Source organism: Panthera pardus, unplaced genomic scaffold (assembly GCF_024362965.1).
Source record: "Panthera pardus isolate Hobbes unplaced genomic scaffold, ASM2436296v1 HiC_scaffold_10, whole genome shotgun sequence".
Taxonomy (NCBI): domain Eukaryota; kingdom Metazoa; phylum Chordata; class Mammalia; order Carnivora; family Felidae; genus Panthera; species Panthera pardus.
This window is the reverse complement of record NW_026526655.1, coordinates 56,503,054-56,524,876: the sequence shown is the minus strand read 5'-3', so window position 1 is coordinate 56,524,876 and position 21,823 is coordinate 56,503,054. Positions and strand designations below refer to the sequence as shown.

At 41.0% G+C, this 21,823-nt stretch overlaps 1 pseudogene; it reads right to left on the bottom strand.

The window, feature by feature from the left end:
- Positions 1 to 2,172: 2,172 nt before the first annotated feature.
- Positions 2,173 to 16,365, bottom strand: LOC109269611 (tissue alpha-L-fucosidase-like; annotated as a pseudogene).
- Between the last annotated feature and the right edge of the window lie 5,458 nt (positions 16,366 to 21,823).

The window sequence follows — 21,823 nt, the reverse complement described above, 5'->3', positions numbered from 1 at the left end:
GAATCCCAAGCAGGCTGTGCACTGTCATCACAGAGCCTGCTGTGGGCTTGATCCCACAAACTGTGAGATCATGACCTGAGCCAAAATCAAAAGTCAGCTGCTTAACCAATGGAGCCACTCAGGTGCTCCCCCAAGACTCTCGTGCCTTTTAAAGCTCTTCTGCAACTCAACATTGAAGTTTTTATCAAACTAATAATAATAATAATAGCCTAGCAGTATTAATAAGATTTTATTTCCCATTTCCCAGTTATGAGTAGGGTTTGGGAAGTGTTTATTTCTGGATTTTCTGAATGTGTTTACAGTGAACAGAACTAGGTGGCTCAGAGTGCAATGAGTTAGAATCTCTTTACGTTCTAATCCCATCTCTGCCATTTGATAACTAAACTTTGGTAAGATATTTAATTTCTCTGAGTTTCAGTTTTCTCATCTGCAAAATGGGCCTGATATAACTCATGTGGATTAAATGTAAAGCATTTGCTTCCATATAATCAAATGTGTCAATCATTTTACTTCATTACTTTTAAGTTGTAATTTACAGTTATCCCCATACTAGGTTGTAGAGTAATTCACCCAGATTCACTGTTGATTCAGTAATCGTATTGTGGTGGTATCATTATTGGTGTTCTGAAACTATTATGTTTGCAGTGTGAGATAAAGCAAAAATGTATATATATGGGTGTCATTGGGAACCAGGACTTTCAGCTTGGGTGAGAGCAGAAGCAAATGTAAGATCAGTGAGATTAAGTAAAAATCCTGCAAATAAATCTGAGGTAGCAATTTGGATTCATTCTGTGTTTTGCATTTAAAAAATACTCATTTTCTAGTTCTGTCCACTGGAAACGTATGTAAACAATGGCCAACCCAGTAGAATGAGCACCCCTGGAACCTTAATTGTGTCTCTAAATACTATTCCCCACCAAAAGGAACCAAGCCACTTGGAAAGATGGCTGATTCCAGGCCTGAGGCAGGAAGCTCGTGAAAAGAGTCTGGAATATCTTGACATATCAGATAAATAGAAAGCTATGAAAAGCTACTGGGGTTCTATCCAGAGGGTTTGGGAATCAGCTTAAAGAGGATCCAACTGGCCAAAGATTTGAGCATCAGTATGCTGATAAATGCAATGGATTAAAACATATCAAGTATATTCAAATTTGTAAGTTTAGTATGATACAAAAAAAATTAGATTCACCTTTAGAGGATACTAGGGAACTAATTCATTGTGCTAAAAAACAAAACAAAACCAAAAACACCTGGTCTCATAGTAACCAGAGAGTCAAGGAGAATTTTCTCTTCGTAGAATGTTTTCAGCTAATAAATGAATAAGTACCAATAGAATCAGGATATCACCATTTTGTGACCTCCTAATGAATTAGTGGATCTGAGCAATGACCACCAATGGCTGCTCAGATCACCAAAAAGAGACGATCAGATATGTACCTCCTAATTGAAGTACAAAACACTGCATATGAAATATTCTTGACAAAATAATTGAATCTGAATTTTATCAAGTCTCTAGATCTAATTGCCAATTTAGAGCTTACAATGACAGAATAATACAATAAATAGGGACACAGTCAACAAAATCCAAACTGTTGGAAACTCCAAGAGAAACAGCCAATTTCCTCAACAACAACAAAAACTGCAAGGGAAAAAAAAGAGAAGAGATGATAGGGAAATATATAAATTTTTGACATGCAAATGTATTTATTTGATCATATTTTAAAGGGCAGGAAAGAATCACATCCAGTTTTTAAAATAGTATCCCTGTAAACAGACTGAAATTCAGAGCTACTAGTTTTCTTTAGAAACTTCTAAAGATCGAACATAAGCAGCCTAGAAGCCTTTTCCTTCCCCTCCAGGCTCTTCCACACTTGGGATGAGGGGAAAGAGTTTGGTGACAGTTGATGCTAAATAAATAGCGTATGGTGGAGCTTTCCAAACTCTTTCTGTCCCCTCTCATTGGCAACAGGGTGACTTGGCTTATTCTTTAACTAAAGTCATCAAGTAAGCAAGAAAATAGAGAGCAGTTTCCATTCAGATAATTTCCAGAAGTAGGAATGGATAAACTCAGAGCTTAATTGTTCAGTCCTTTCTTTTGCCACCCAGAGTGAGGAGCTCAGATACTTGGTCCATTGAGACATCAATCTAATGCTCTCAGTTCCTTTGATTACAATGTGTTGGAAAAGCCATCTCTGGAGAGGGAAGAAAAGTTAGTTTATTACAATTATGGTGCTATACAAGGAAAATCAAAGCAGCAAACAGCAGGCAGTGTCCCTTTCCTCTGGAACTCCAATAATCAGCTTCAAACTCAACTGGGAGAGCAGATGGTGAGGTCAGAAAAATGAGGAAAACTTTATACAGATCTGTGGACCACTCCAGATCTTCTTGGATTCCCAACACCCTTAATTTTGTAATCTATCTTGATTACTTGAGGGATTGAAGCTTTCAGACTCCATTTTTTGACCAGTGCAGTAAAATGGCATACATAGATGATCCTTTTAAGGTATACTGTGTTCTTTTCTGATTGCGCCCTCCAGGGTTTAGATGCATAAATAGCCTCCCCTTTGATGGCTAATAAATGAATATTGCAGCAAGAAGCCTTTCTTGGAAGATTGGAATGATCAGTCCACCTTTAGTTGGTTCATCATTGAGAAGATAGTTGCTTCCCAAACCTACTGTCTAAACCAGTGCTGAAATGGTTTCCAATTCACTTATAATATAAAGACATGGCCCCATCACGATGATAATTCCAGGATGCCTTGTGGATGGTGGTGCACATCTCCCATTTGTGATCTAGTAACCTTCCTGGCTTGAATTTGTCCTGACCGTTGTAGTAACATCCATGGTAACAGGAGCATTTCCAACCCCATGGATCATTTACCTTCATCCTTGACAGGGCTATCATCGAAGAGCCAAGAAAGAAAATTTGTAGAGTTGCGATAAGTATTAGGGTATTCTCATTCTCCATCAGACCAACAGGTTAAAAATAAGGTCAAATGGCTCTGGCATCTTTTTCACCCTGACAAAATGCTGTGTTCTGAAGCCATTTTCCTTACAAAACAGATAGAGGGGATGGAACCATTCTGAGAGTGAGTGAAAGACTCCATGGCTTATGTTCCTCTTCTGGACATCTGTTCCCAATTCATCAACTCAGCAGAATACGATGGGGATGGGGTTCCAGATCCTGGGAGCTCCAGCTGCAAGACACAGGCCTTGGCCAGTTTGTGAAACCTTTGTGATGCTCCATGGTCAGGACTTCCTACTGGCCACATGGCTTGGAGAAGTCAGCCCACTCATCAGGGTGGAAGAGGTGTGCGGGGAATGGTGGTCCCAAGTCCACGTGGCTACAGCTGGGCTGGTAGTTGTCTGTCCTGAGGCGCTGGTACTGGGGCTGCTGCTCCCCCATCTGGTGCCACCAGTACCACTTGTTGCTCCAGGCCAGCTTCGAGAACACACCCCCAGGGTACTAACTCCCCGAACTTTGCTTCGCAGAACAAATCCAGAGTCAAGATTCAGCCAGTTCAGGGCACAGCAGCGCGGCTGCACTGAGCTCCCAGTCAGTGCCCACCCAGCCTATGACCTCCTCCCCGGAGCCCTGATACCTGTCAAAAAACTCAGAGAGACTTTTTTTTAAATTTTCTTTTCTTTTTTATTTCTTTTTTAATTTAATTTTTAGTTAGTTAACATACAGTGCAACATTGGTTTCAGAAGTAGAATTCAGTGATTTGTCACTTACATGCAACACCCAGTGCTCACCATTAACAAGTGTCCTCCTTAATGCCCTTCAACTATCTAGCCCATCCCCCCACCTGCCTCCCCTCCAGAAACCTTCACTTTGTTTTCTATCATTAAGAGTCTCTTGTGGTTTGTTCCCTCTCATTTCTCCCCATCTTCCTATATGTTCATCTGTTTTGTTTCTTAAATTCCACATAAGAGTGAAGTTATAGGGTATTTGTCTTTCTGTGACCAACTTATTTCACTTAGCATAATGCACTCTAGCACCATCCACATCATTGTAAATGGCAAGATTTTGTTCTTTTTTATGGCTGAGTAATATTCCACTCTGTGTGTGTGTGTGTGTGTGTGTGTGTGTGTGTCTCACAATTTGTTTATCTCTTAATTAGTCATTGGACATTTGGGTTCTCTCCATAGTTGGGCTATTATTGACAATGTGCTATAAACATTGGGGTGCCTGTACCCCTATGAATCTCTACTTTTGCATCCTTTGGGTAAATAGTAACAGTGCAATTACTGGATTTCAGGGTGTTCTATTTTTAATTTTTTGAGGAATCTTCATACTGTTCTCCAGAGTGGGTGCACCAGTTTGCATTCCCACCAGCAGTACAAGACGGTAAAATAAAAAATTTTTGTAAGAGCGAGACAGAGAGTGCACACGAGTTGGGGAGGGAGGGGGAGAATTTTAAGCAGGCTGCACATGCAGCACAAAACCTTACACAGGGCTCAATCTTCTGACCAAAATCAAGAGTCAGATGCTTAAGCAACTGAGCCACCCAGGCAGCCCTCAATTAGGAGATACTTAATTCAACAATCCTAATGAATGGATCTTGTGTGGAACCTGACCCAAGCAAAACAAATGCTTTGTTATGTTGCTTTGTTTGAAGGAAAACAGGACCAGTATAGTGTTCATAGAAGGAAATCCAGAAGAACCGGGAGCCTTGAGGAAGAGAGGTTGGGAGTGAAGGCCAAGGAGGCGACCATGGGACCTCCTCTCTGCCATACCCACCTCAACCTCATTTAGATCTTGTCTCCAATTAGCCCCTCAATGAAATGTTTTGGTTTAAGTAGAATCTTAGAATAGGGATCCAGAAAAAGATCAGCTCTATTAAACCATGCCCTCCAACTCAACTAGAGATAAAACAAGAGAGAAAGGAGACATATCTCCAAATTCAATTCGATCTTCAGTTATGCTTTATAGAGAACTTATGTCATTCACAAAAGAGATGTAGCTTCCCCAGGGGAGACAGCAGGTGCACGTTTTCTCTCAAGGTTATTTAATTGCTGTCAGGAAGACATATGATTAACAAAACCAAATGCTGGAAATATGAAGTAGAGACAATTTTAAAGTTGTTTATATAGTTGATTACAGTATATCATACAATGTGTTCATATGCCATAAACCTGCCTATCACAAACTGTTTCCACACCTGTGCATCTGCACTCAACAGCCTACTGCTTCACTGTGCATACATTCCAAGCTGAGAGAATGGCCAGCACCCAGGAGAACACAGTTTTCCTTCATGGCCTCTCAGTCACCTTCTGCACACCAGCTTCACACCAGGGAAGCTGAGGCCTGAGGCCTGGTGACCGCCAATGTCCTCGACTGTGGTGAGAGGCCTCTGACCTCCACAAAATGACAGGCCTTTGGGGTTCCTCACTGTCCTTTAAGATATTGTTGTTCAAAACGAGGCCTGCTATTGTAATCTTGGTTACTGTTCAGAGATGAGACAAACACAGCATCGAGAGGAAGCATTTCAAATGTGGAGAGACATTTGGCAGGAGGAGGTTACGTCTGTTGAATCTAATAAAAAATGGGACTTGAATTTTGTGTGTATTGGTTTTATATTCCATTTTAACTTATTTTTATTGCACCTTAAAAAATATCAGGCTGTGGCAGATTGGAAATTTAAAAACAACAACAACAGCAACAACAACAACAAAACTTACCTTTCACCATACATAATCTGAGAAGCACTGCCTTAGAGTGATGGCTCCCATGCATGCTACATCCCAAACCTGTGAGACTCTGACAGTTCCCAAGAGGCAGCCAATGGCAAAAATGTGGACCCAGAAAGACGGTCTTCTGAAGGGTCAAAGGGCCACTCATAGATGAGAAGCAAAAGTCAAATCTGCACATGGGTTAAGTCCACACCAAGGGTTGGTAGATCTCATGAAACCAGTCCAACTGACCCCTGGTCGCAGGAAAACACTTAGCCTTTCCAAGAGTAAGAGTGTAGTAATGGTAGCAATAGAAGCAGCAGTGGCCAAGACTTACATAGGACTTAACCATGATGCCGCTACCGTTCTAAATACCTTACATATACCAAATGACGAGTGGTGCCTCTCTTTGGAGTGATGTATACGCATGTCGACACACATACACTGGGAAGCGTAGCGTCGCGTCTGTTTACAGTGATTCCTTACACAGCCCTGAAAATTTGCTAATGACTGACCCCTTATTTGAATATGTTAAGACATCACGACAAATATACTAGAGACACTAATCAAAGAATAGAACAATAATATCCAGTAATAACTCCAATAAATAGGAAGTTTGTGTTCAGATATTCATCATAGAGCTCAGCTGGAAAAAAATGTTAATGCAGAAATAGCATCCAATCTTGGAAAGTAGGGGGATAGTTTGAGCTATGTTTTCACTTTTTTGTTGTTGCACTTGGAAATTCTCAGGCAGGAAACAGAGATTCAAAAAATACATGTAAGAGGCAAAGACAACAACACAGCAAAACTTGCTTCCCAGCACAGAGACATTATCTAGTACCCAGTCTTTCATTTACTAGTTCTCCCCACCCATCCAGAAAGGTTATGAGACTGAGGCACAGTTCAGATATTTCTGTACTCTTTGCCCCAATGTTGAGGTTTAATAAATGTTCACATTTTATGAAGCCCATATTTCACAAGCAGAATCTATCTGCCCTTTGAGAATGAGCCTTCTTTGCCTCTTACATCTGCCCTCTCCTGGAATCTCTGCTACATCCAGGGCTACCCCACTGCTGTGGGCAGCGAGATTCCCTGCTTGGGTTTGGAGTGGTCAGAATATGTTCATCACACACAGATTTTCAGTCCATCTTTGTAGGAAGGGATCAAGGAGTTCACCCTGGTGAAACATAAGTAAAGGAAAAATTAGCTCCTCCCTCATGTTTCCATGGCCCTTATCCCTCCTTGGGTTCTGGGCATGAGCTGAGGCTTGACTTTGTGTGGTTAATGGATGTTCCCAAACCAACAGGAACATACATGGAGATGTTTTCTCCCAACTGACTAAAATCTCTCCTTCTTCCCACCAATTTAAAACCTAGTGGGAAAATGGTAATGCTAAAGCCCAATCAATTAATATTCGTTGGAATCCCATAACATTCCAAAGCCATGATTCCTGCCCCTAATGAACCATGAATCTCAAGAGATTCTTCTCCACATTAACTCTCTGTGCCCTTCAAGATGAGGTCACGGGTGTAGGCGTCCTCCTGAAGATAGAGAAGAGAAAGAGAGAGCCTCCCAGGCAACTGGGTGAAAGACACAAGGTGAATTAGTGAAAAGACAAGAAGAGAAGGATATCTGTTACTTAGTGGGGATGTTTCCAGGACAGAAAGTCCAATGAATTTTTTTTGTTATTTCTTATGTCTCTGTAGTAATAAGAAGTAGGATGATTCCATATAAAGTGCCTTCAAAAACTTGTTGGGATGTCTGGCTGGGTCAGTCACTGGAATGTGCAACTCTTAATCTCAGGTCATGAGTTCAAGCCCCACACTGAGTGTAAAGATTACTTAAGATTACTTGTCATTTTTACCTTCCCAACAAGAGATGACAAGGATATTAATATCTCCGTTTTAAAGATAAGGACACCAAAACTCAGGAAGAATAAGTCTTTGTTCCCACAGTCAAACATATTGGAGCAGAGCCAGCACCTTAATGAAAGTTCTGCTCAGTATTCTTTTGGGTGCCTGGTTGGCTCAATCTGTAGAACATGTGACTTTTGATCTTGGGGTCATGTGTTCAAGCCCAATGTTGGGTGTGGAGCCTACTTTAAAAAATAAAATGAAATAATAAATAAACTCTTAAGCTCAGTGCTCTTTTACCATCATAGCTGCGCTTATGGTCTTTCCCTGGATTTAATATATCCAAAACTGAATTCTTTATTATTCCTATAAATGTTTCTTCTCTCAACTTCTCTATAAGTCTGGGAGTTATCTTTGATACTTCATTCTCTCTCACTTTCCCAAACCCAACCCATCACCAACTTTTGGCAATTTTACCTCCAAACCCCCCTCTTGCTACTTCTAGCTACACTGCATGGGTCAAGCACTCTGGTCACTTATTTGTTAAATGCATGTCAAAGTGGAATGAGTCCAATTAAGAATGTCACCAGGAAGACAAAGTAGTTGGGAGATGAGCTCGATTTCCATTTATTTATTTATTTATTTATTTAGAAGACACAAGTGAGGGAGGGGCAGATAGAGAGAGGAGAGAGAGAGAATCCCATGAGGAGCAGAGAAAGAGAGGGAGAGAGAGAGAAGCGGGGTTCGACCTCACCCAAAGTGGGGCTCCACCTCAACCGACACGGGGCTCGAACTCATGAACTGTTAGATCATGACCTGTGCCAAAGTCAGATGCTTAACTGACTGAGTCACCCAGGTGTCCCTGGATTTCCTTTTAAAAATAAGATTTTTTAGAAGTTTCTTCAAAAGAAAATAAGAAAAAATTAAGCTTGAGGGTCACCATATTTCACTTGGTTATATTGGGAAGGATAAGTTGTAGCCATGGTAGTCTGAAATTTGCGTTTTAACTTCTCTGAGTGCAACTGAGATCTTTTCTGGAACAGGACAGTTTCAACCAAATGCGTTGTAGTTTAATAACAAAAACAAGCAATGCTTTAGATGATCTACCTAATCACACTCAAAGCTGGGAAAAAAATATTCCTACAATTTTATGGATTGATGTGTATTTATTTTTGAGAGAGAGAGACAGACAGATTGCAAGCCGGGGAGGGGCAGAGAGAGGGAGACAGAATCCGATGCAGGCTTCAGGCTCTGAGCTGTCAGCACAGAGCCCGATGCGGGGCTTGAACTCAGGAACTGTGACACCATGACCTGAGCTGAAGTTGGATGCTTAACTGTCTGAGCCACCCAGGCACTCCTATAATTTTATGGATTGAAAACTGAGGTACAGAGAGGCAAAGTGACTTGCCCAGGGTTACACACCAACTAAGACTAGAATCCAGAATACCCACACCTACATAGGTGTTTTTCCCCTGTCGGCTCTGTTAACCTCTTGGATGCATTCTGTTCTAATATTTTAATGCTACGTCAACTCAAACAATAAAAGGACAATAAAAGGAATGTGAAGGGCATTCACAGATTTAAGCTGAAGTCTGTAGCACAAACAACATGGCCCAGAGACCGAAGTTCTTCTATTGTTGTTCTAGAGACAGTGTGTGTGCTCCAGAAAATCAAAAGCAAAGACCTTAGTAAGAAATTGTCTTAAAGGACAAGAGTGTTAAAAATAACTATAGCTACAATAATTTGGCAATGAATACACAATATTAAAAGAGGTAAGTTGTGATATCAGAAACATAAAAGGGAGGAGTAAAAGGGTAGTTTTTGTATGTAATCCAAATTTGGTTGTTAATATAAAATAGACCATTACAGGGGCGCCTGGGTGGCGCAGTCGGTTAAGCGTCCGACTTCAGCCAGGTCACGATCTCGCGGTCCGTGAGTTCGAGCCCCGCGTCAGGCTCTGGGCTGATGGCTCAGAGCCTGGAGCCTGTTTCCGATTCTGTGTCTCCCTCTCTCTCTGTCCCTCCCCCGTTCATGCTCTGTCTCTCTCTGTCCCAAAAATAAATAAACGTTGAAAAAAAAAAAAAATTAAAAAAAAAAAAAAAATAGACCATTACATCTATAAGATATTTTATGTAAGCCTCAAGGTAACCAGAAAGCAAAAACCTCCAGTACATTCACAAAAGATAAAGAGAAGGGAATCAAAGCAGTCCGCTGTGGAAAGCCATCAGTTCACAAGGAAAGGCAGCAAGAGGGGTAGAAAGGAACAGCGGGACTACAAAGCAGCCAGAAAACAATAAGATAGCAATAGTAAGTCCTTACCTATCAGTAAGTACTCTAACATAAATGGATTAAATTTTCCAATCAAAAGGCATAGAGTTTCTGGGTGGATTAAAAAAAAACAAAACACCAAACTATATGCTGCCTGTAAGAGACAAAGTTCATACTACCCAGAGCCATCTATAAATCCAATGCAAACCCTATCAAAATTCTATCGGCATTTTTCAAGAAATAAAAAAAAAAAATCCTAAAGTTCATGTGGAACCATAAAAGATCCTGAATAGCCAAAGTAATGTTGAGAATGAAGAACAAAGCTGAAGGCATCACCCTTCCTGATTTCAAACAAGATTACAAAACTATAGGAATCAAAACAGTATGGTGCTTGCATGAAAACAGACACATAGACCAATGGAATAGAATAGAGAGTCAGAAATAACCCCTTGCATGTAGAGTTGACTAATATTTGACAAGGGAGCCAACAATACTCAATACAGAAAGATAGTCTCTTTAATAAGTGGTGCTGGGAAAACTAAGATAGTCACATGCAACAGAATGAAATTGGGTCCCTATCTTATACCATACACAAAGATTAATTCAAAATGAGTTAAGGACTTAAACAGAAGAATGGAAACCATAAAATTCCTAGAGGAAAGCATGGGGGAAATCTCCTTGACACTGGTCGTGGCAATAATTTTTTGGATATGACACCAAAAGTATAAGCAACAAATGCAAAAATTAATAGTGGGACTCATTAAACTAAAAAGTTTCTGCACAGAAAGAGAAACAACCAACAAAATAAGAAGGCAACCTAGGAAATGGGAGAAAATATTTGCAAATCATATATCTGGTAAGTGATTAAAATCCAAAATACATAAAGAACTCATGCAATTCAATAGCAAAACAAAACAAAACAAAAATCCAATTTCAAATGGGCAAAGGAACTGAATATTTTCCAAAGAAGATATACAAATAGCCAACAGGTACAGGAAAAGACGCTCAATAGCACTAATCATCAGGAAAATACAAATCAAAACTACAAGGAGCTATCACCTCTCACCTTTAGGTGGCAATCATCAAAAAGACAAGAAATAACAAGTGTTGGTGAGAATGTGGAAAAAAGGGAACCTCTGTGCACTGTTGGTGGGAATGTAAATGAATACAGCCACTATGGAAAACAATATAGAGGTTTCTTAAAAAATTAAAAATAGAACTGCATATGATCAGCAATCCCGCTTCAGGGTATATATTCAAAGGAAATGAAAATAGGGTCTCGAAGAGATACCTGCACTCCCATGTTCACTGCAGCATTATTCACTATAGCCAACTCATGGAAACACTCCAAGTGTCCATCAAAGGATGAATGGATAAAGATGCGGTATATGTATATACTGTATACAATGGAATACCATTCAGCTAAGAGAAAGAAGGAAATCCTGCCTTTGCAAAAAACATGGATGCACCTTGAAGGCATTGTGCTCAGTGAGATACATCAAACAGAGAAAGACAAATCCTGCATGGTATCCCTCAAATGCAGAATCTTAAAAAAAAAAAAAAAAAAAAAAAAAAAAAAAGTCAAACTTACAGACACAGGGAGTAGAATGGTAGTTACCAGGGGCTGGTGCATGGGGAATGGAAAGATGTTGGTCAAAGGGTACAAACTTGCAGTTATAAGATGACTAAGCTTGGACGGATCTAATGTTCAGCCTGGTGATTATAGTTAACCACACCGTATTATATACCTGAAAGCTACTTAGAGAGTAGACCTTACAGGCTGTTGCCACAAAAAAAGAAATGGCAATCGCGTGAAGTGATGGAGGCGTTCACTGATGCCACGATGATAGTGATTTCCCAGTATAAATACCTCAAACAAATATGTCATACGCCCTTAAACCTATACAACGTTATATATCAATTATATCTCAATAAATCTGGGGAAAAAGATCTTTCCTTTATTGGTAAAATGACAATTGTACAGGGAAAAACTCACAATGACATATTTCCATAACACTCTCTTACACACTGGTTCTTTTTGCACCGGATGTAAATGCTTCTTCAACTGACTGTTAATGTTACCGATCTCCTCTCTTCAAAATCTTTCCAAAATATGGTCCTTCTTGGAATCAGAAGCCATATATTCTAAAGAAACTCAAGAAGGAATCTAAAGGAATTTTTCCAATTTACTGTTCTATATAGGTTGAGTTGGGTCACTACAAAATAAAATCTTTTTTGGTCAGCTCTGGGTAACCTAGGCAAAGTATTTCTTTTCTCCCCACATGTATGTTGTTGAAAAATCTGCCATAAGCTTCCCCAAAGCTGGGTCTTAATGCTAAAGTACACTTGTAGAACTGCAAAGATAATAAGAAAAAAAAAATCTGTCAGTGATGTAGACGAAAATGAATGTTAGAGCCATTCCCATGCAGCAGAGAAAGACTCCAATGTTTACATAATCCCAGCGTGCATGTGTGGCTTCTTCTACATTTCCCTGCTAAAACTCATCTGGCTTTGCTCAAGATCTCAAATGCAGTGAATGTGAGGCAGCACCTAATATTTATTCATGCCATTGTCAAGAGCATCTTTGCAGTTCTTGCCAAGGTCTGCCGTTGAATATGTTTATCCAGCTGCATGGCAAAAGCATAATACACAGTCATCATTTTACTCAGTCACCTACTCAATAGTTTCTTCTATGATTAAATTAACTCATAAATATTACACTTTTAATGCCAGAAAGCCATGGTTCATCCGGCCGGTTGAATACTTGTTTGTCCATTTTCTAATATTGCTGGGCACCCATTTATTTCATTATGGAGTCTGAAACAGTGAATATCATTGCAATTACTTAATATGCACAATAAACAGAGCAGGATGCTTCCATGCGCTCCTTTGCTAGGTAGTGCAAGGCCACTGGAAGAAATTTTGTAAAAAGCACCAAGGACCTGTGGGAGCTGTGTTGGAAATGGTTTTGGTGTGTATGAGCAAATGTGCTCTGACTGCTTAACACAAAGGACAGAAATGTTGGTTCTGTTTGCAACTGGCACCATCTCTTGCTCGACCAAGGAGGGTCTCAAATAAACACACACACCTGGCCTTGCCCACGCTCGATTCATTACCGGACTGTGCTCATGACCCCTGCAGGCACTTGCCACGTACTGTGACATTTTGAGACTTCTTTCTCTAACATCCACCTGAACTTCTTTCTCTGAACTTCTTTCGCTAACATCCACACGCGGTCTGGCTGTTTAAAGCAGCCTACAGAAGGTCTCACACACTCATCTTCATATTAGTCAAGGGATTACAGCTTAAGGGCAAAAGTCTGCCTTTGCCCTCCAATGCCAGCCCTGTGTCAGCAACACAATATGCATCTGCAAAGATACGTGGCCCTGGAGGCAAGAGCCACATGCTGCAGGACCCTTCTCAAATCACCTCCTGAATGAAATATTTATAGCTGGCACTGCAGGGCAGTTAGCTTTTCCAGAATTATATCCAAATTTGCACTATCATTCTGGGAATAGCCTTGGTTAGCAATTGCTCATAATGTCAACGCTTTTGGAAACTTTTTACAGTCATTTTATTGTTTTTATTTCAAAAATAAAACTTAAAAGAGCTTGAAAAGTAGGTTTTTAGATGATCACGCAACGGCCTGATTTCAGGGGTTTCAGTTCTATGCATTTTACTTTATGTGCACCTACTGAAATTAACCAAAATTAATCCATATTTGAACAAAGACTGTGGATACAAATGAGCCCTAACTTCCGAGACTACTCGGTGCAGAGCACTAGCTGAAGCGTTTGGAATGCATTGGCCCTGGGAGGCGAAGTTATAGCAAACAACATATGGGCTTTAAAACTGGAACTATCCAAGACAGAACAAGAAAGCTATTTTCACTTTCTTGTTCCTTTTTTTCCCCCCTCCAGAAGATGAATGATTTCTAATCACATTTTATTTTCATCTTTAGAGCTGGATCCCAGAAGAGCCAGGTCGGTTTGAAACTGCTGGTGAGTGTGCAGCCCAGTCCAATGATTACCTAATGCGTTTGTGTCATCTGCTTTTCCTTGTTGTGTGAAAACACACTAAGGAAATGTGTAAGTCCACTGAATTGTTCCCAACTCTTTTATTCACCTTGCAGCATGCTAGTTCCTTCCCTTGGCACTGATATCATTATGCATTTGTCAAAGATAGACTGTCATTTTAGGGCCTCTATTATGTGCAAGAATTGGCAGCAAATTTTGCCACTGGGACTTGCTTATATCCTCTGTATGTTATTGTACTTCTTTGGCATTCAGTAAATTCCGTACACCCACTTCTTTGATGTTCATTCCAGCCCCTAAATGTGGAAACAATGACTGAAATTTTGGATCAAAGCATCCGTTGATGTCAGGCACACAGCTCTCTGCTCGTTCCCTAAAACATAGAGTACCCCCAACCCCCATACACGATCTAGACCGATGGTCCTCCAAGAACAGCTCTGGCTGCTGCAGTGCAAAGGCAAAAGAGGAAGTTAGAGACAACTCCAAGGTTTTAAGAAAAAGAAAGAGATGAAACAAGATGGCAAAATTGAAGTTCATGATCATTTCTAACCAGAGAGAAAGCTAAGGACTGTTCCAATTGGTTCATCTGTCGCCCCCACCCCCTTCAGCCCTGCCCCCATCGGTCTAGCCTAGTCTAGCACTTCTCCTGAGCCAGGCTTTTTTTCAGGTTTGGGAAAGTCTCTAGATCTAATTTCTGTATAACGTCAGCTACACTAGATGGCTCAGATTTTTTAAAACAGATTTTTAAAAGAAGAATTAAAGGGCTCATGAATTAAGGACTTATAAAAGTAATTGACAAAAAAAAAAAAAAAAACCCAGAACACCAAAATTTTAGTGAGTTACTTTTGCAAACTAGAATTCGCTGTCTGGAACACATTTCCAATGTTTGCTTTTGCTTTACTCCTGGGATGCCAGTGTAAATAATTACTTCATTCAATTTATTTCACAGGTCAACTTTGACTCATAAAAGCATTAAAGCAGGTAACCCCCTAGGGATGTTGGGAAGACAGATGAGCAAATAGATATGAAACTGTTATAAGCTCTTTGAGGGGGGAAAAAAAGACACTTTATAAATCCAGGGTATTTTATGGTTATGTTTTCACTTCTCTCCATTTGGTATCCAGAATGTGTTAGTTATAATTAATATACAATGTTGGGAACTATTATAAAAGTACCATATTCCTTTTAAGTATAGTGAAGAAGATAATTGTGTTTGGGGAATTTCATCCTGTATAAATTAGAAGAATTCCCAGGAGAGTGCCATAATTGAGAATTGGGCTGACTGCACTGAATGGAGAAGAGAGTTGTCTTAGCATGGTAGCATGTGCTCAATCAAACCGTAGAGTGCCAAGGAGGTAACATAACGGCCCTTAAAATATCCGTTTCAGATTGCCTAAGTGGAAAGTTTTTACAGCCAGACGTATGCAACAGTGACATCCAGCGGTTGTAGAGATAATTACAAGTGTGTCTCATTTTAGAATATAAAATGTTTCATATTATAATCAAATGTTTTGTATTGTCAAATGTTGTTACAGTCTTTTTCTGGTCACAGTGTAAGTCCATAATGCAGACTAGATTTCCAGTGAAGCTAAATTTACTGTTTATTTACTAAGTAGTTTCCAAAGTCGGTTGTTTCATTATTATTTTGTTGCTTTTTTAATTTTACTAAAATTATAGCAGGTCTACTCTCCAAGCCTCTCTCTGACCCTCCTAAACACACCTAAATATTTTTTCAAGGATAAATGAGACTTTGCGTATTCTGCACACCCAGCAAAAATGGACGCTGTGCTTGACTCCATTGTTAAACACTCCAGGGAAGGCATGTGTGACCCTGAATAATTTCATTGTTGTAGAATTGCTCTAAGAAATTCATTACGATTTTTTCCAAGTCATTGAAGAAGAGAAAGAAGGAGAGGAAAGAGGATAAAAGGAAAGGAAAATAAAGGAGAGAAGGGGAAAAGGAAGGAAGGAAGGAAGGAAGGAAGGAAGGAAGGAAGAAAGGAAGGGAGGGAGGGGAAGACGGAGGGAGGGAGGGAGGGAGGGAAGGAGGGAAGACGGAAAGAAGCAGGAAGAATGGAGAGAAAGGAAGGAAGACAAAGAAGAAAGAGAGGAAGGAAGAAGAGGGAAGAGAGAACAGGACTACCCTTTGATCTTTAATAAGTTTTGGTAACGGGTGCATTAATGTTATAAAATATCTAAAGAGGGAATTCAAAGAGCTGTTAGCCTCTAAAATTTTTTTCATTTTAAATTGCATTCTTTCAATTGGCAGGCAGCTAAGACTATTAGTAATAATAATAATAATAATAGTAATAATAATTTTCATTTAAAAATATCCCAGAAGAGCCACTGCTGCTTAGAAGTACCTAGAACAATGCCGCTTATGAAGCACCCCCTCTGCCATACTGGGCAAGAACTCGACAGAAGCCTGTTAGGTCACCTCAGCCTGTACATTATTTACATCCACAGCAATGCTGGGCACATCAGGTGACTGCTTACCAACTTGCCAGGCGGCACTCCTTCAGAGAAACCGTCATCTTGTGGCAAGCTGTTTCTCCATCTTAGACTCCCTTGTGTTGGGGTTTTTCTCTTCAACTGGCTGCCTCTTTAAAGTCAAGATGGGAAGAACTTGAAAGTGCCCTCTTTCACTTCTTCCTTGTTAGAGGAAGGGGAAAAAAATCAAACAAAACAGACAAAATATCTACCCAACTCCTGCGAAAAAAAATCAAGACATAACTCCATAAAACGTGCCAGTTGCCCTTTAGCTAATACACTCCCATTGTTTGGTGGAACATCATAGAAACTGTTGCATCGAAGGAGCATGTGTGCGTGAAACCCGTGATTTGCACGAAGCAAAGAGCGCTAGGACAAAGAAATGGGGATGGTCTCTGCAAGGAAAGTCTGGGAAATGATTCCCATTTGTGTCAGAGAGAGTTAGGGGAGATGTGCATTGAAACAGAGCAGGTAAATCTACAGCCTTAAGCCAGGTTTGTTTGCTTTTCCAAGGCCTTTGAACTGCATGCTGGCCTATCCAGATTCTGAAGAGAAAGAATGCCGTGCTCCCACCACTACTCTCCCGGTGTCTTCACCTGGAGATTCCTCTGCCCTGTTGCTTCTCCCAGAAACTTTCACAGCAGGGCTTCGTGGGGGACATAGGGAGAATTAGCGTGCCCAGGTCTCACCTCCCCTTGGAGTTCTGCGAGAAACTGGTGGGGCCGGCTCTTATTTTGTGCTCCCAGGAAGCCCAGTTCGATGGTTTCTACAGTGAAGTCCGGGGTCCCTCCAGAGCGAAGGTAGAACTTTCCCTTAACATGCCCGGGCTTCCTGCACCAAGGTTGCTTCAGCCACCGCATTACCAGCTCTTGCCAGTCCGAGGAGCAAGAGGCTGGCATGAGGAGTCCGTTCCCTTCTTTTCTCCCTAAAGAAAAAAACCCGTCCTGCAAAGCTTTCTCCAGGACAAAAAAAAAAAAAAAAAAAGCAGTTACATAGTTACATGACATGCATACCCTTTCCTTGCTTACAGCTTTGGGTATAGTTTTACTGCAGTATATAATCTAATAATCCATTTAATTTCTTTAGAGAGATGTTTTATATATATACAGGTGGCATTTGGGTGGAATCACATGCCATAAACCTGTCTGCTCCTATCCGGGTTGAGAATACAGAAAAGGATCTGTTTTACAGACATTCCAGAATTTTTACATGGTCAATTGGCTGGTCTTGTATTCTGGAACATATCAGAGCGTCTGCAGGAAAATATATATATAAATTCTATAAAATGGTGGCAGGATTTCTGATTTACTGATAGTGCTGGTTTGAATTTTCACAAAAATATTTAGCCATAGGACAATGTATTAGGCGTATTCTTAAAGGTAAATAACTGCAGCCAATAAAAGTTCGGCCTATAAAGGGTCCCGTCTTCTACTAGTTTTCTGCACCGAGAATTACTACCAGTATAATCATGGCTCCCTGCACACTAATATTTCCTCTGATACAGTATGATCAATGTTGTGGAAAAACATTTATTATATTTCTTCTAGCTACTTAAAGGCATTACTGAATTATGGGCATCGCAAAACGAATCCACTGTGCATTTTTTCTTTATGTGACGTTTTTACAATCTTCATTTTCTGCTTTGCAGCCACTGAGCTATAGAGATCCACACTTTGTCCCTCTTACAACTGCCACTGGGGCCACCCTCTCCTTTCTGCTTTATTACATCTGAAATGCACTTCATATGATAACATTCCTTTTCATTCTGTGCCAGACTCTTATGTGAAAGGAAGAAGTGATGAAAGAAATTAAACAATCGGTGTTGTTAATGATAGTTCTTAATCTCCTTACCTAACAAAGGTTGTGAAGTTTAGACTGAGAGGACAAGGGGAGGAGATGGTATTTTACAGAATCATTCCCGAAGAGCTGATAGACTCGGGATGGGTGTGGGTTTTGCAGTTTTGACATTTAACAATTTTATTAACATCTTGGCTTCTTAATCCATGGGATCTGCAGCTGGGAGAGAGTGTCCAGCTAACAGCCCGTGTCTCAGGCCCTGCCAGGGGATGAATCAATTAGCAAGAGAAGCAATGATGCAAATGCTCCGGGGTCACTCGGGATGCTGTTTGCCTTTTTGATAGAGAAAGCACACCATAAATAACATCACACCTCAGGAAATCATTCCGGGAGGCCCAGATGCCGGCCTGGCCGCTGCCGGGGACGGAAGGAATCATTTGCTCATTGTGTGTATTTCCCCCATCTCAGTCAATGGAGGATTTGTAGTAAAATCAAAGTATTTAAAAGGAGGACAGTATGTGGTAACGGAGGCATGGTTAGTAATTTTTTTAGTACCAGAACCTGTGATTTATGACCCAGAGTTACAGCCAACTTTATTACAAAAATGACTTCACCCATAATAACCTTATTCAGGGCTCTCTGGAGAATGATGTAGTACCCAACAGCATTATAATCTAGCAAATATTCACAAACAATTCCCGCCTCGGTCTCCTTTCCACCTCCCACCACCACCCCAGAGGCAGGCTTTCCCCTTCACCCGCCTGGAGAAGTTGGGTCCCAGGAAAGATGGTGTGCTCTTTCTGTGGGGATTTGCCTGGAAGAAACCAAGACAGAAAGCTGCCTCCTGGACACCTTCCCCAACCTTATACCCTGAGGAATAATGAGCACAAGACACCCACTCACCCTTCACTTCCTCCCCTCCCAGAACCCTCCTCGCTCCGTGTACCCCAGTCTACTCTTCCAGAGCTCTGATACCCACCACCTGAGAAAGGCTCGCCCAAGCTCCTCCCTCCCCCATTTAAATTGCCATGGTAACCGCCAGCTCCACTAACACTGCTGGGGCTGGGTGTCCAAGCAGGGTCCCCTGGGCGTAGGGGATCTAGGAACTGGCCCTCCATCTTATTAAACTCTGGTGTCAGTTCCTAGCAATTGTTCTAAATTTACACCCTCAGAGTGGCTTAGTGGGATTACATGTCCATTTGCATTAAAACAGGTTTCTGTCATTAAACTGCCATACAATAAGCTTCCTTGGGACAAATTAATGAGCTCTAAATATCATCAAGTAGAAGTTCACTTCACCAAGAGGGCCAATAAGGGGGGGCAGAAGGAAGTGACTGCTTAGAAATCTTAGCCCAGGAGAAATATAAGTGCCAGCTGAAGGAGTCTTGTCCTGTTTCTTAGCTGTGAGATAAATGGTTCTGATTTAGGGCTGATCTGGGAGAGTTGGTGACATCCTCCCTGCTCACCCACATCCCACAGTTCACCCCCTATTCCGTGTTCCAAATATGCCTTTCCCTTGACCCTGGCTGCTGAAATTTGCTGATGGACCATTAGCCCCTTTACTCTGTGGTGTGTCTCAGTCTGTTGTCTGTCTGTCCTTGATTTCCAAATTGCCTGGAAATAACATGCACACAGCACACCATCACCTGTAGCTAGAGTGAACGCCCCCAACTCTAAAATGTCTGGACGGTTGTCCGGGACTGTCTGGGCCATCAGTCATGGACCTGAAACCCAGAATGCTAGTCCTGATTAGGGGCACCTTGCTTTGGCCATCTAGAAGCAGAATAGGAACCGGAAACAGTTTTTAAGGCTGGATTTCCCCTGCTTACAAGGACTGCCGACACTTTCGCTTACAAACACGAATACGTGTCTAAGTAGAAATTTTTCATCAAACACAGGTAAATCAATCTCCAAACTTTCCTTTATGTAAAGGAGTAAGGTTGACTGCTAGACAGACTTCCTGAGTCACATAAGCTGTGATCTCATTTCTGAGTAGTCTTAACAGGGGACAGTAATGTATGATTGAGACACTGCTATATTTAGGAATGACAAGATGGGCATTATTAATAGCTTAATTGACATTAAGGCAATTACCCCTACCCTTATTACAGTTTGTAGAATTACACAGAAAATATTGGCTGAGGCCTTTTTCTCCCTAGAGCTACCCAAGGATACAGCATTTTATTTCATGCCAGATCCCAGCTTTGACATTAGATACTTAGCCATAGAATGATTCCAGTAAATCATTATAAATGCATTATAATAAAGATGTTATGAGCTATCAGATATTAACCCCCAACCCCTAAAGAGAGATAAATAGTCCAGTTGCCTGATTCCCACTTTTGTTTCATAAGAAATAAGCTTTTGCAAAGAGCAACTGACTAATGAATTATAAAATGGTGTGTTGAGCTCAGATAATTAAACAATGCATTTTAGTGTCTAGTGCAGGATGAACACTAAATCATACACAAATAAAAAGGGAAAAACCTAACCCCTAAGCCCAACTCCTATTTTCAAATAACATTAGAGGTTGGTCTATAGTCCAGAAATGCTTCAACTCTTTTCTTATCTGATTAGAAGGGCATATCAATTGTAAGATCAAGACACAAGTAGGTAAACTAAACCAAGAGTCACAACAAGAATTCTGGAGGTGCTAATTTCAGATAAGCCCACAAGGTTATTTTAATGGAGATTTTACATGGAGATAACTTTTCTTCCCAAAGTGTTTACTGGGGCAAAAGTCTAGAAGAGTTTTGAAGCTTCCAAGTTTCCTTATACTGTCTGAACTCATGGTAAAACATATGGAGGAATGTTAGGAACTGGGATCAATGGTGGTCTTGGACCTGTAGTGCTGGAAAGACAAATGGGAGGTAGGAGGGGTGGGGAGGTGGGTTTGGGTTCTGTCCTTAAGGGTCACCATGCCTGGCAGGGCTCCATCTAGTGGTCAACCTTGGATCACCAACAAGCTTTCGCCTCCAGTGGCCTACAGACCATGTGGGACTGGTCTGCTATTGGTTGCTGTTTCCGGAATGTCTTGAGTTTGCCCCAAGATTTGAGGCTGAGCTTAAGCACATCCTGAATATGTTTTAGTCTTCCTGTCTCTCAAAGATACGGGGACCGCCTCCAGGCAGTCTTCTGTTTCTTGGTCAAACAGCACTCCACTAACGACCATGTGGCCAAAATTAGAGATGACCTTGGACTCCACGCGGGCAATGACCACCTGTGCTGGCAAGCAGGGCTTCCCTGGAGCATCAGGTAGATCCTGTTCCACTTAGCCATTCCTCTCCTGTGCTCCAGTCAAACCAGACCACACAGCATGGTCTTTCTTCCATTTCTCTAGGCAGCCCCACATGTTGCCCACTGCAACTGACTTCATCTTTCTAAAGCTGCCTTTCTTCCAATGTGAGATGAGGGTAATGATAATGCCTACCCAGAGGGTTGTGTGAACATTAGATGAGATCAGTTATATAAAGATATATCTATGTAAAGAGAGAGTAAGCCCATAATTAAATGCAGTCTATTTTTACTTTAGTTATCTTGTCTTATGCCTCTCCTACTTCTTCTCTTTGTTCTACCCTTACATTTCCCCCAATTTTCTCCCTCCACCCTCTCTCTCTCCCTTACACACACACACACACACACACACACACACACACACACACACACACTTGAAAATCCCTAAAAGCAGAGGTTCTGACCTATTCA